We start from the raw sequence: 11265 nt of genomic DNA on the forward strand, positions 1-11265 counted from the left end.
ATAGAGAGAGAGAGAGGGGGAGAGGGATGGAGAGGAATGGCTGGAAGGATTTGAAATTAAGGACAAGAATTTTAAATTGTTTAATCAGAAGGCCTGCGTGAAGTGATCTGGTGCAAATTAGGTTACAGGCATCAGAGTTTGGAGTTAATTGAAGTTTACAGAAAGATGGGATGGAGAGGCCAGTGACAACTGTACTGACTTAGTGAAGTTCAGAAGTGACAAAGGCTGGGTGATGGCCTCAATAGCAGAAATGGCATAGAGCTGGTGGTATTACAGAAAGGAAAGGTAGTCTCAGCAATAGCTGGGGTATGTGCATTCAGAAGCTCAGTCCGGGGTCAGAGGGCACAAATGTTTCAAAGAACCTGGATCAATCAGAGTCAAAGATGAGGAGAGGGATGGAGTCTAGGTAGCGGCTTAGAAATGACATTTGTGACAGTGGCCTGGGTTTGGTAATCTCACCGTTTAGTTGGAGGAATTTTCTGCTCAGTCAGTATGAGGCGAACAGTCTGAACATATTGGAACAACGATTGGGAGTAGGGGAGAGAGATGGTTGAATTGGATGCCATTTGTGCTTGTCTGGAACTTGTCTTTTCTGATGATGTCATTTATTAAGGCTGTCACATGGAGGGAAATGCCAAGTGGGTGAGGGAGTGGGAGCAAGGATAGATCCAAGAGGAAACTATGCAGGAGCATGAAGGTAATTATATGTTTCCTACTGGATAGATAACAACGATGGTTAACCAGGTCCAAGGCTCTAGTCAAATCGAGGAGAATAAAAAGGAACAGCTTATCATTATCATCTTCACTTGAAGTTTCAGATCTTCCATTCCAGCACCATCAGTTCTGTCTCTTCCAAGGATCATAACTGTTGCAGGGGCTGCACCCTCATTGGATGGATTTGAACATGGGACTTGTGAGAAGGTTAAGAGCAGGTTTGGGAGGTAACAGAACATACAAGGAATTTGAAGGAAAGACCAAGAAAACAGAAGGCAGGTCAGCCATTTGCAATGCAGAGGGCTGTGGACTCTACTTTCTTTGAGACACGGTGATTTGAAGAGAGCCACACCTGAGGTAATAGAACCATGAACAAAGTCAACAACTAGAAGGTCAGGAAGGGAGGTTTGGTAATCTGCACATTCCCAAGAATTCGACTGAGGAATTAGAAGTAGGGGATACTGACCCTGGCCCCTTTTCTCTGCTAGATAGAACAGTGGACCACAGAAGGGAAGCAAGTGGAAGACATGAGGAGCAGTCAACCGCTTAGTTAAGTTTGAGGCAAAAAGAAGATGGATGTGCAACAAATATACATATTAAGGGATAGAAACATAGTAAATCGGAGCAGGAGTAGGCCATTCGGCCCTTTGAGCCTGCACTACCATTCAATGTGATCATCCAATCTCAGTATCCCATTCCTTCCTTCTTTCCATATCCCATACCTCCTTTACTGACATCCAGCTCCCTCTTGAATATATCTAATGAATTGGCCCCAATAGCTTTCAGTGGGAGAGGTTCATAACTCTGAGTTCTTCCTCATCTCAGTCCTGAATAGCTTACCCCTTATTCCTAGACTGTGACCCCCTAGTTCCAGACTTTCCATCCTTCCCACATCTAGACTGTCCAGTCCCTACCGGATTTTATATATTTCTATGGGATTCCCCCCTCATTCTTCTAAACTCCAGTGAGTACAAGCCCAGTCGATCCCGTCTTTCCTCATTCGTCAGTCCTGCCATCCCGGGAATCAGTCTGGTGACCCTTCACTGGTCTCCCTCAATAGCAAGCATATCCTTCCTCAGACTAGCAGACTAAAACTGCACACAATACTCAAGGTGTGACCTCACCAAGGCCCTGTATAACTGCAAAAAGACATCCTCACTTTGATACTCAAATCCTCTCGCTATGAAGGTCTACATTGAACGATTCTTCCGCCGCCTTCGCCTCCGTGCCTTCTTTTTCAATCAAGACCCTCACCCACCCTCTGACGACCCCTTCTCCAACCTCCAACACACCCCGTCCACCTGGACACCCCGTGCTGGCCTCCTACCTGCCCTCGACCTCTTCATAGCAAACTGCCGCCGCAATATTAACCGCTACCTGAACTCCCACACCCCTCCCACCCACTCCAACCTCTCACCCTCGGAACGCACAGCCCTCCACTCCCTCCGTTCCAACCCCAACCTCACCATCAAACCAGCTGACAAGGGAGGCGCAGTAGTAGTTTGGCGCACCGACCTCTACACCGCTGAGGCCAAACGCCAGCTCGCAGATACCTCCTCCTACTGCCCCCTTGACCATGACCCCACCCCCCACCACCAAACCATCATCTCCCAGACCATCCATAACCTCATCACCTCAGGGGACCTCCCATCCACCGCCTCCAACCTCATAGTCCCACAACCCCGCACCGCCCGCTTCTACCTCCTGCCCAAAATCCACAAACCTGACTGCCCCGGCCGACCCATCGTCTCAGCCTGCTCCTGCCCAACCGAACTCATCTCCTCCTACCTCGACACGGTCCTGTCCCCATTAGTCCAAGAACTCCCCACCTACGTCCGTGACACCACCCACGCCCTCCACCTCCTCCAGGATTTCCGCTTCCCCGGTCCCCAACGCCTCATCTTCACCATGGACATCCAGTCACTGTACACCTCCATCCCCCATCACGAAGGACTCAAAGCACTCCGCTTCTTCCTTTCCCGCCGTACCACCCAGTACCCTTCCACCGACACCCTCCTTCGACTGACTGAACTGGTCCTCACCCTGAACAACTTTTCTTTCCAATCCTCCCACTTTCTCCAAACAAAAGGAGTAGCCATGGGCACCCGCATGGGCCCCAGCTATGCCTGCCTCTTCGTAGGGTATGTGGAACAATCCATCTTCCGCAACTACACTGGCCCCACTCCCCATCTTTTCCTCCGCTACATTGATGACTGTATCGGCGCTACCTCGTGCTCCCACGAGGAGGTTGAACAGTTCATCCACTACACTAACACCTTCCACCCCGACCTCAAATTCACCTGGACAGTCTCGGACTCCTCCCTCCCCTTCCTAGACCTTTCTGTTTCTATCTCAGACGACCGAATCAACACGGACATCTACTACAAACCGACCGACTCCCACAGCTACCTGGACTACACCTCCTCCCACCTCGCCCCCTGTAAAAACGCTATCCCATTCTCCAAATTCCTTCGTCTCCGCTGCATCTGCTCCCAGGAGGACCAGTTCAAAATACGCACAACGCAGACGGCCTCCTTCTTCAAGGACTGCAATTTCCCCCCCGACGTGATCGACGATGCCCTCCACCGCATCTCCTCCACTTCCCGCTCCTCCGCCCTTGAGCCCCGCCCCTCCAACCGCCACCAGGACAGAACCCCACTGGTCCTCACCTACCACCCCACCAATCTCCATGTACAGCGCATCATCCGCCGTCACTTCCGCCACCTCCAAACAGACCCCAGCACCAAGGATATATTTCCCTCCCCTCCCCTATCAGCTTTCCGTAGAGACCACTCCCTCCGCGACTCCCTTGTCAGACCCATACCCCCCACCAACCCAACCACCACTCCCGGCACCTTCCCTTGCAACCGCAGGAGTTGCCACACTTGCGCCCACACCTCCCCCCTCACTTCTCTCCAAGGCCCCAAAGGAAACTTCCATATCCGCCACAGATTCACCTGCACCTGCACCCACATCATCTACTGCATCCACTGCAGCCGGTGTGGCCTCCTCTATATTGGGGAGACAGGCCGCCTACTTGCGGAGCGATTCAGAGAGCACCTCTGGGCCACCCGGACGAACCAACCCAATCACCCTGTAGCACAGCATTTCAACTCCCCTCCCACTCCACCGAGGATATGCAGGTCATTGGACTCATCCACCGCCAAACCACAACAACCCGACGGTCGGAGGAGGAGCGTCTTATCTTCCGACTGGGAACCCTCCAACCACAGGGGATGAACTTGGACTTCACCAGTTTCTTCATCCCTCCTCCCCCCCCCTTGTCTCAGCCGAATCCCTCCAGCCCGGCACCGCCTTCCTGACCTGCAGTCTTCTTCTTGACCTCTCCGCCTCCACCCTACTCCGACCTATCACCCTCACCTTGACCTCTTTCCACCTATCACATTTCCAACGCCCCTCCTCCAAGTCCCTCCTCCCTACCTTTTATCTTCTCCTGCTGAACACTCTCTGCTCATTCCTGAAGAAGAGCATGTGCCCGAAACGTCGAATCTTCTGTTCCCTAGATGCTGCCTGACCTGCTGTGCTGTTCCAGCAATAAAGTTTCAGCTTGATCTCCAGCGTCTGCAGACCTCACTTTCTGGTCGCTATGAAGGTCAGCAAGCCGTTAGCTTTCTCTGTGTTGCACCAAGAAGAGTATTGAAGTTAGGTTCCTGGCTGTCACTTCAAGAAGCCCAACCCAAAAAAAGCGCAACCTATTAGACGACACGTTAATGTGTGGGATCTATAACTGTGCAGATTTTACAGCCTTTTGAATTATTGTTCCTTTGTCTTTCTTCTGGATTATGCTCAATGGCCAAGCCACTGTGGGAGACATCTTGGACTTGCTATCTGAATGACAATAGATTAGAAAAGGCAAGACTTGTCTATCCTAGCACACCAGTCACTGAAAGTTAACTTTTCGCTGCAGCAGACATTGAAGAAGGCAAATAGTTTTTTAGCATTCACAGTGAGAGGATTCAAGTACAGGAGCAGGGGAGTCTTACTGCAATTGTACGGGAGCTTGATGAAACTGCGTGCAGTTTTGGTCTCCCTATTTACAGAAGGATGTTCTGTCTAAGGAGGGAGTGTAGCAAAGGTTTACCTGACTGACTCTGGGATAGCAGAATGGTCTGAAGACAGAGTGGAGGTTAGTTAGGACTAGATTCTCTGGAGTTTAGACGAATGATCTCATGCAAATCTACAAAATTCTAATGGAATTAAACAGGGTAAGTTGGGTCCTCTACTTTTTGTCATTTACATAAATAATGTGAGCACAAGAGGTACAGTGAGTAAGTTTTCAGATGACACCAAAAGTGGAGGTGTAGTGGACAGCGAAGAGGGTTACCTCAGATTACAATGGGATCTTGACCAGATGGGCCAATGGGCTGAGAAGTAGCAGATGGAGTTTAATTCAGATAAATGCGAGGTGCTGCATTTTGGGAAAGTAATTCTTAGCAGGACTTATACACTTAATGGTAAGGTCCGAGGGAGTGTTGCTGAACAAAGAGACCTTGGAGTGCAGGTTCATAGCTCCTTGAAAGTGGAGTTGCAGGTAGCTATGATAGTGAAGAAGGAGTTTGGTATGCTTTCCTTTATTGGTCAGAGTATTGAATTACAGGGGTTAGGAGGTCATGTTGCGACTGTACAGGACATTGGTTAGGCCACTGTTGGAATATTGCGTGCAATTCTGGTCTCCTTCCTATCGGAAATATGTTGTGAAACTTGAAAGGGTTCAGAAAAGATTTACAAGGATGTTGGAGGATAAGAGCTATAGGGAGAGGCTGAACAGGCTGGGGCTGTTTTCCCTGGAGCATTGGAGGCTGAGGGGTGACCTTATAGAGGTTTGCAAAATTATGAGGGGCATGGATAGGGTAAATAGACAAAGTCTTTTACCTGGGGTCGGGTAGTCCAGAACTAGAGGGCATAGGTTTAGGGTGAGAGGGGAAAGATATAAAAGAGACTTAAGGGACAACTGTTTCACACAGAGGGTGGTACGTGTATGGAATGAGCTGCCAGAGGAAGTGGTGGAGGCTGGACAATTGCAACATTTAAAAGGCATCTGGATGGGTATTTGAATAGGAAAGATTTGGAGGGATATGGGCCGGGCGCTGGCAGATGGGACTAGATTGAGTTGGGATATCTGGTCGGCATGGATGGGTTGGACCGAAGGGTCTGTTTCCATGCTGTACATCTCTATGACTCTATGGCCGAGCGTCCAGAACCAGGGGTCACAGTGTAAGGTTAAGGGGTCAGCCATTTTGGACTGTGATGAGGAGAAATTTCTTCACCTAGGGAATGATGAGTCTGTGGAATTCTTGGCTATAGAAAGCAGTTGAAACAAAAACATAGAATGATCTCCAGAAAAAGTAGATAGAGTTCTTAGGGTTAAAGGGATATGGGGAGAAAGCAGGAACAGGGGACTGAGTTAGAACATAGAACATAGAACATAGGAAAATACAGCGCAGTACAGGCCCTTTGGCCCTCGATGTTGCGCCGATCCAAGCCCACCTAACCTACACTAACCCACTATCCTCCATATGCCTATCCAATGCCCGTATAAATGCCCATAAGGAGGGAGAGTCCACTACTGCTACTGGCAGGGCATTCCATGAACTCACGACTCACAAGTTAGATTTGATTTGATTTGATTTGCCTTATTATTGTCCTAAACTGAGATAGAGTGAAATGTATTGTTTTGTGCGCTGTACAGGCAGATCATAGTTTACATAAATGTATCAAGGTAATAGAAAGGAATACAGTATATCATGTTACAGCGACAGGAAAAATACAGAAAGAGATCAACTTTAATATTTGAGAGGTCTGTTCAAAAATCTGTTAACAGAGGGAAGAAGCTGTTCTTAAATCTGTTGGTACATGCTTTCAAACTTTTGTATCTCCTTACAATGGAAAAGATGGAAGAGAGGATAACCAGGGTGGGAACAGTCTTTGGTGATGTTGGTTGCTTTCCTGAAATTGTGGGAAGTGTAGATGCAGTCAGTGGATGGAAGGCTGGTTTGTGTGATGGACTGGGCTGTGTTCACAGCTCTTTGTAATGGGCAGAGCACTTTCTGTACCACACTGTGTTGCATCCAGGTAGGATGCTTTCTATAGTGGATCTCGAAAAACCAGTAGATGTCCTTGTGAACAAGCCGAATTTCCTTAGAAGTAGAGATGTTGTTGTGCTTTCTTGACCAGAGCATCAATGTGGATAGACCAGGACAGATTGTTGGTGACCATCACTCCAAGGAACTTGATGCTGTCAATCACCTCCACCTCAGCACCAATGATACAGACAGGGGCATGCCCTCCCACTGCACTCCCTGAAGTCAATGACCACTCCTTCATTTTTCTGACTTTACTGGAGTGGTTGCTGGTTTTACATCCTGCTGCTAAGCATTCTACCTATTGCCTGTACTTTGTCATGACGCTGTTTGAGATCAAACCCATTCTGTTGGTGTCATCAACAAACCTCTCAATACAGTTAGAGTGGAAGTTGGCCTCACCGTTGAGAGTGTATAAGGAATACAGGGTCTGAGTGCATGGCCTGGGATTCCATTCGGGCCGGTCGCTTTCCATAGGTTCGTTCCCCAGAAGCTGATCTAACGTCTGTGGTGGTGGCCGTGGATACAGGCGCATACGAGGCTGTTGGGCTAGGTGACATCGTTTCACTGACCTTCTGTTCAAAGCGAGTGTAGAATGCATTGATCTCGTTGGGTAGGAACGTACTGTTACATGCGATTCTGTTACATGTTACATGTTACTGTTACATGTCCGACTTCATTTTGTAGCCTGTTATGTCGTGAGAAACTTGTTACAATGACGAGTGTCCGGTGGTTAATCTGGTTTAGCCTGGAATTGGCTCTTGACGTCTCTGATGGCCGTATCTTCTGTACAGGTCAGGGTTGCTGACTTGAGCTGGATGTTAGTAGGTTGTAGATCTTATTGTTCATCCACGGTTTCTGGTTGGGGAACTTTTGGATTAATTTCTTTGACACAGTCTTATATACACTTACTGATGATATCTTAACAGTAATGGCACGCTCGTTTAGTTTGACCACTGTGTTCTTGAATATGAACCAGTCCGCAGACTCTAAGCAGACCCACATTCCTGATGAAGAGCTTAAGCTCGAAACATCGACTCCCCTGTTCCTCGGATGCTGCCTGAGCAGCTGTGCTTTCCCACACTTTATGACTCTGGCCTCCTCCTCAATGTCTGGTCCCCCTGAGTTCAGGTCTTTTCCTATTATTCATTCATTCATGGGTTGAGGGCGTTGCTGGCTGGACCAGTGTTTATTCCCCATCCCTAATTGCCCAGAGGGCAGTTAAGAGTCAAACATATTGTGTGAAGGCCAGACCAGGTAAGGATGGCAGTTTCCTTCCCTAAAGGGTATTAGTGAACCAGATGGGGTTTTCCCAATAAATGATTCAAGATCATCATTTGATTCTCATTGAATTCAAATCCCACCAGTTACCATGGAACTTAGACATTATTGGGTTCTCTCGATTGATTGGTGATAATACCAGGTGGCCATCGTCCCCTTTGGTCCCGGGCTGGTCAGGCCTGTGTGGAGTCTTAGTGAGGGTAAGTTAGGCCGGGCCTTCTGGACGTCAGTAAGTGTCTGATTCCTCTGGGTCAGGGTTCCACCATGGGCTGTCAGGTCCCATCTTTTGAAGGATCACCAGTAAATAGACTTAAGAGAACATTGATAGTAATTCTGACAGATTTAGAATCAAGGTTTGAAACAGGAGAAAGTTTATAAAAGATGTGAGTGTGAGATTTGCTGGGGGCAGCTCACAAAGAGTTCGTTTACTCTGGCACCATCTTGTATAGGAGTTGGGAGGTCATATTGCCGCTGCATGGGATTTTGGAATATTGCGTGCAATTCTGGTTTCCTTCCTATTGGAAAGATGTTGTGAAACTCGAAAGGGTTTAGAAAAGATTTACAAGGATGTTGCCAGGGCTGGAGGGTTTGAGCTACAGGGAGAGGCTGAATAGGCTGGGGCTATTTTCCCTGGAGTGTCAGATGCTGAGGGGTGACTTTATAGAGGTTTACAAAATTATGAGGGGCATGTATAGGGTAAGTGGACAAGATTTCTTCCCTAGGGCAGGGGTGTCCAGAACTAGAGGGCATAGGTTTAAGTTGAGAGGGGAAAGCTATAAACGGAATTGGGTAAATAGACAAGGTCTTCTTCCCCAGAGTATGGGAGTCCAAGACTAGAGGGTTTAGGTTTCAGGTAAGAGGGGAAAGATTTAAAAGCAAGCTGAGGGACAACTTTTTCACACAGAGCGTGGTACGTGTATGGAATGAGCTGCCAGAGGAAGTGGTGGAGGCTGGTACAAATACAACATTTAAAAGGCATCTGGATGGGTATATAAATAGGAATGGTTTAGAGGGCTACGGGCCAAGTGCTGGCAAATGAGACAAGATTAATTTACAATATCTGGTTACATGGATGAGTTGGACCAAAGGGTCTGTTTCTGAGCTGTACGTCACTATGGTTCTATATTGACTGGTGAAACAGGCTTGAAGGGCCTCATCGTGCCCTATTTTCCATGTTTCTATGTAAACAGTCAACATTGTGCTGAGTTCCAAATTACATCCTCAGATCCCAATGTACATTTGTGAAATGCTCACTGGTGTTATGGTGGGTGCATTTGTCACCAGAGTTACATTAAAACGCAAGTTGATGACTCGGGTGGGGATCAGAAGGGGTAAATGCGCTAGAGTGGGGGAGTGGGTGCTTTCACCTTTGCCCCTGAACAATGATGATGCTAAAAGGAACAAAGGCTGTTGTGCAAGACTGGGTGTCACAACAATACAGTCACCAACAAACTCACATATCCAGCATCGTAAATCTTAAGAGTTATCTGACAACAGCAACACAGGTGTGCCAAGTTATACTTAAGGAAGCAATGGGGTTCCCCTGGCAATGTGACAATCACAATGTGGTGGAATTGGTTTTTTGAAGCTAATAAGTATCAGGGTGTCCCTGAATGAACGACATCCACCACAGTATAACCACTGCTATATAATGGAGCCCCTACAGAGGCATCTGTTTGTCTGTTGTGCTAAAAGAAACAAGATTTATCCGAAAAACTTTGCCAGAAATAAGACTGTTATGGAGAAAACTGATAAGGTTTTGTTTGCTAATGTGAAAATTGCATTGTACTGAAAATACAGGTATGGCAATGTCACGTATGAGTGAGGTTATTTTTTTTTACAGAGACCAGCAGGAACACATTGACTGTAGCCCAGCCAGCACAGAGTCAGTCCCCTAAACCGAGGAGATTCAAAATCTCCTAGTTATATTTTTTTCTTCCTTTTATTTTCCCCCACACTACCGCTAAAAGCAGTAGTGCTTATATTTTACGAGTGAGGTTACATGGATAAATGTCACAGTGGGGTACAACTGATAGAAAAATGTCAAACAACTTCAACATTTCGGAAAGAGCTATTCTCTTTCTTGGGTGCAGCAAGTTTAAAATGTGGCAATGCGTTCATTGAAGGAAGTCAAAGCCTTCATCCCTGAAACAATTATTCCTGAAATAACAGTGCATACGTCAAATCGGCACCCCATAGAAATTTTCATCATGTTATGTGTTGTGAACCTAAAATTGTCAGGAGTGTCACTGAAATGAAATCATGCTCATTCCATGACCCAGAGATGTTGGAGCAACAGTATGAAACTTAGCACAAGTGGCGTATAGTTCCATATTACATAGATTATTTTCCAAATGTTGGAAAAATAAATCTCCAGCAAAACAAAACACTTCAACCCAATGACCTTGTTAGATATTCAGTTCAAAACACATTGCACCTAATTCAGTTCCACGGTTGTGCATTATTGTTAATGACACACTGATTAATTAATGTTATCTCTCCTTGCAAAGGGGCTCTCGATCTATGATTAAAAACCAAAAGAACTACGAATGCTGTAAATCAGAAACAAAAACAGAAGTTGCTGGAAAAGCTCAGCAGATCTAGCAGCATCTGTGAAGAGAAATCAAAGTTAACGTTTCAGGTCTGTTCTGAGGAAGGGTCACTGGAACCAAATGTTAACTCTGATTTCTCGGTCTGTGAATGTCTGACTTATGGACACTCATGCTTACAAATGCAATCCCATTCTAATTTTAAAGACTCTACGAGCGAACATTTCCTGTCCTTATGAACAGCTCCTATATATTGTCCTGTATTGTTTTGTGACTTGCGTACAAATTGACTTGTGAACAGACTCAGGAACAAAAGCCATTCGCAATCTGCCTGTAGTTTAGTTTGTAATGTCCAAGAGGAAACTATGTGGTCAAGAACCAAAGAAGACAACTGTGCAGTTGTGGAAAAAAGGTCATAAAATTTTCACTTTTATTGTTACATTTTCTTCAAGTATGTCTTCAAGTAAGAGATGATACATGGGTTTTATTCTCTTCACCATATTATGATTAATACTCAAATACAATGATACGTCTGGTCCCATAGTGCGTGAGAGAAGTTTAATGTACTGGGCTTAAGGCACCATGAGTATTAGGTGAATTTAGAAACATCAAGTATTACA

The sequence above is a fragment of the Chiloscyllium plagiosum genome, unplaced genomic scaffold (genome assembly GCF_037043375.1).
Source record: "Chiloscyllium plagiosum isolate Xiang-an unplaced genomic scaffold, Cpla_swu_hap1 HiC_scaffold_13, whole genome shotgun sequence".
Taxonomy (NCBI): domain Eukaryota; kingdom Metazoa; phylum Chordata; class Chondrichthyes; order Orectolobiformes; family Hemiscylliidae; genus Chiloscyllium; species Chiloscyllium plagiosum.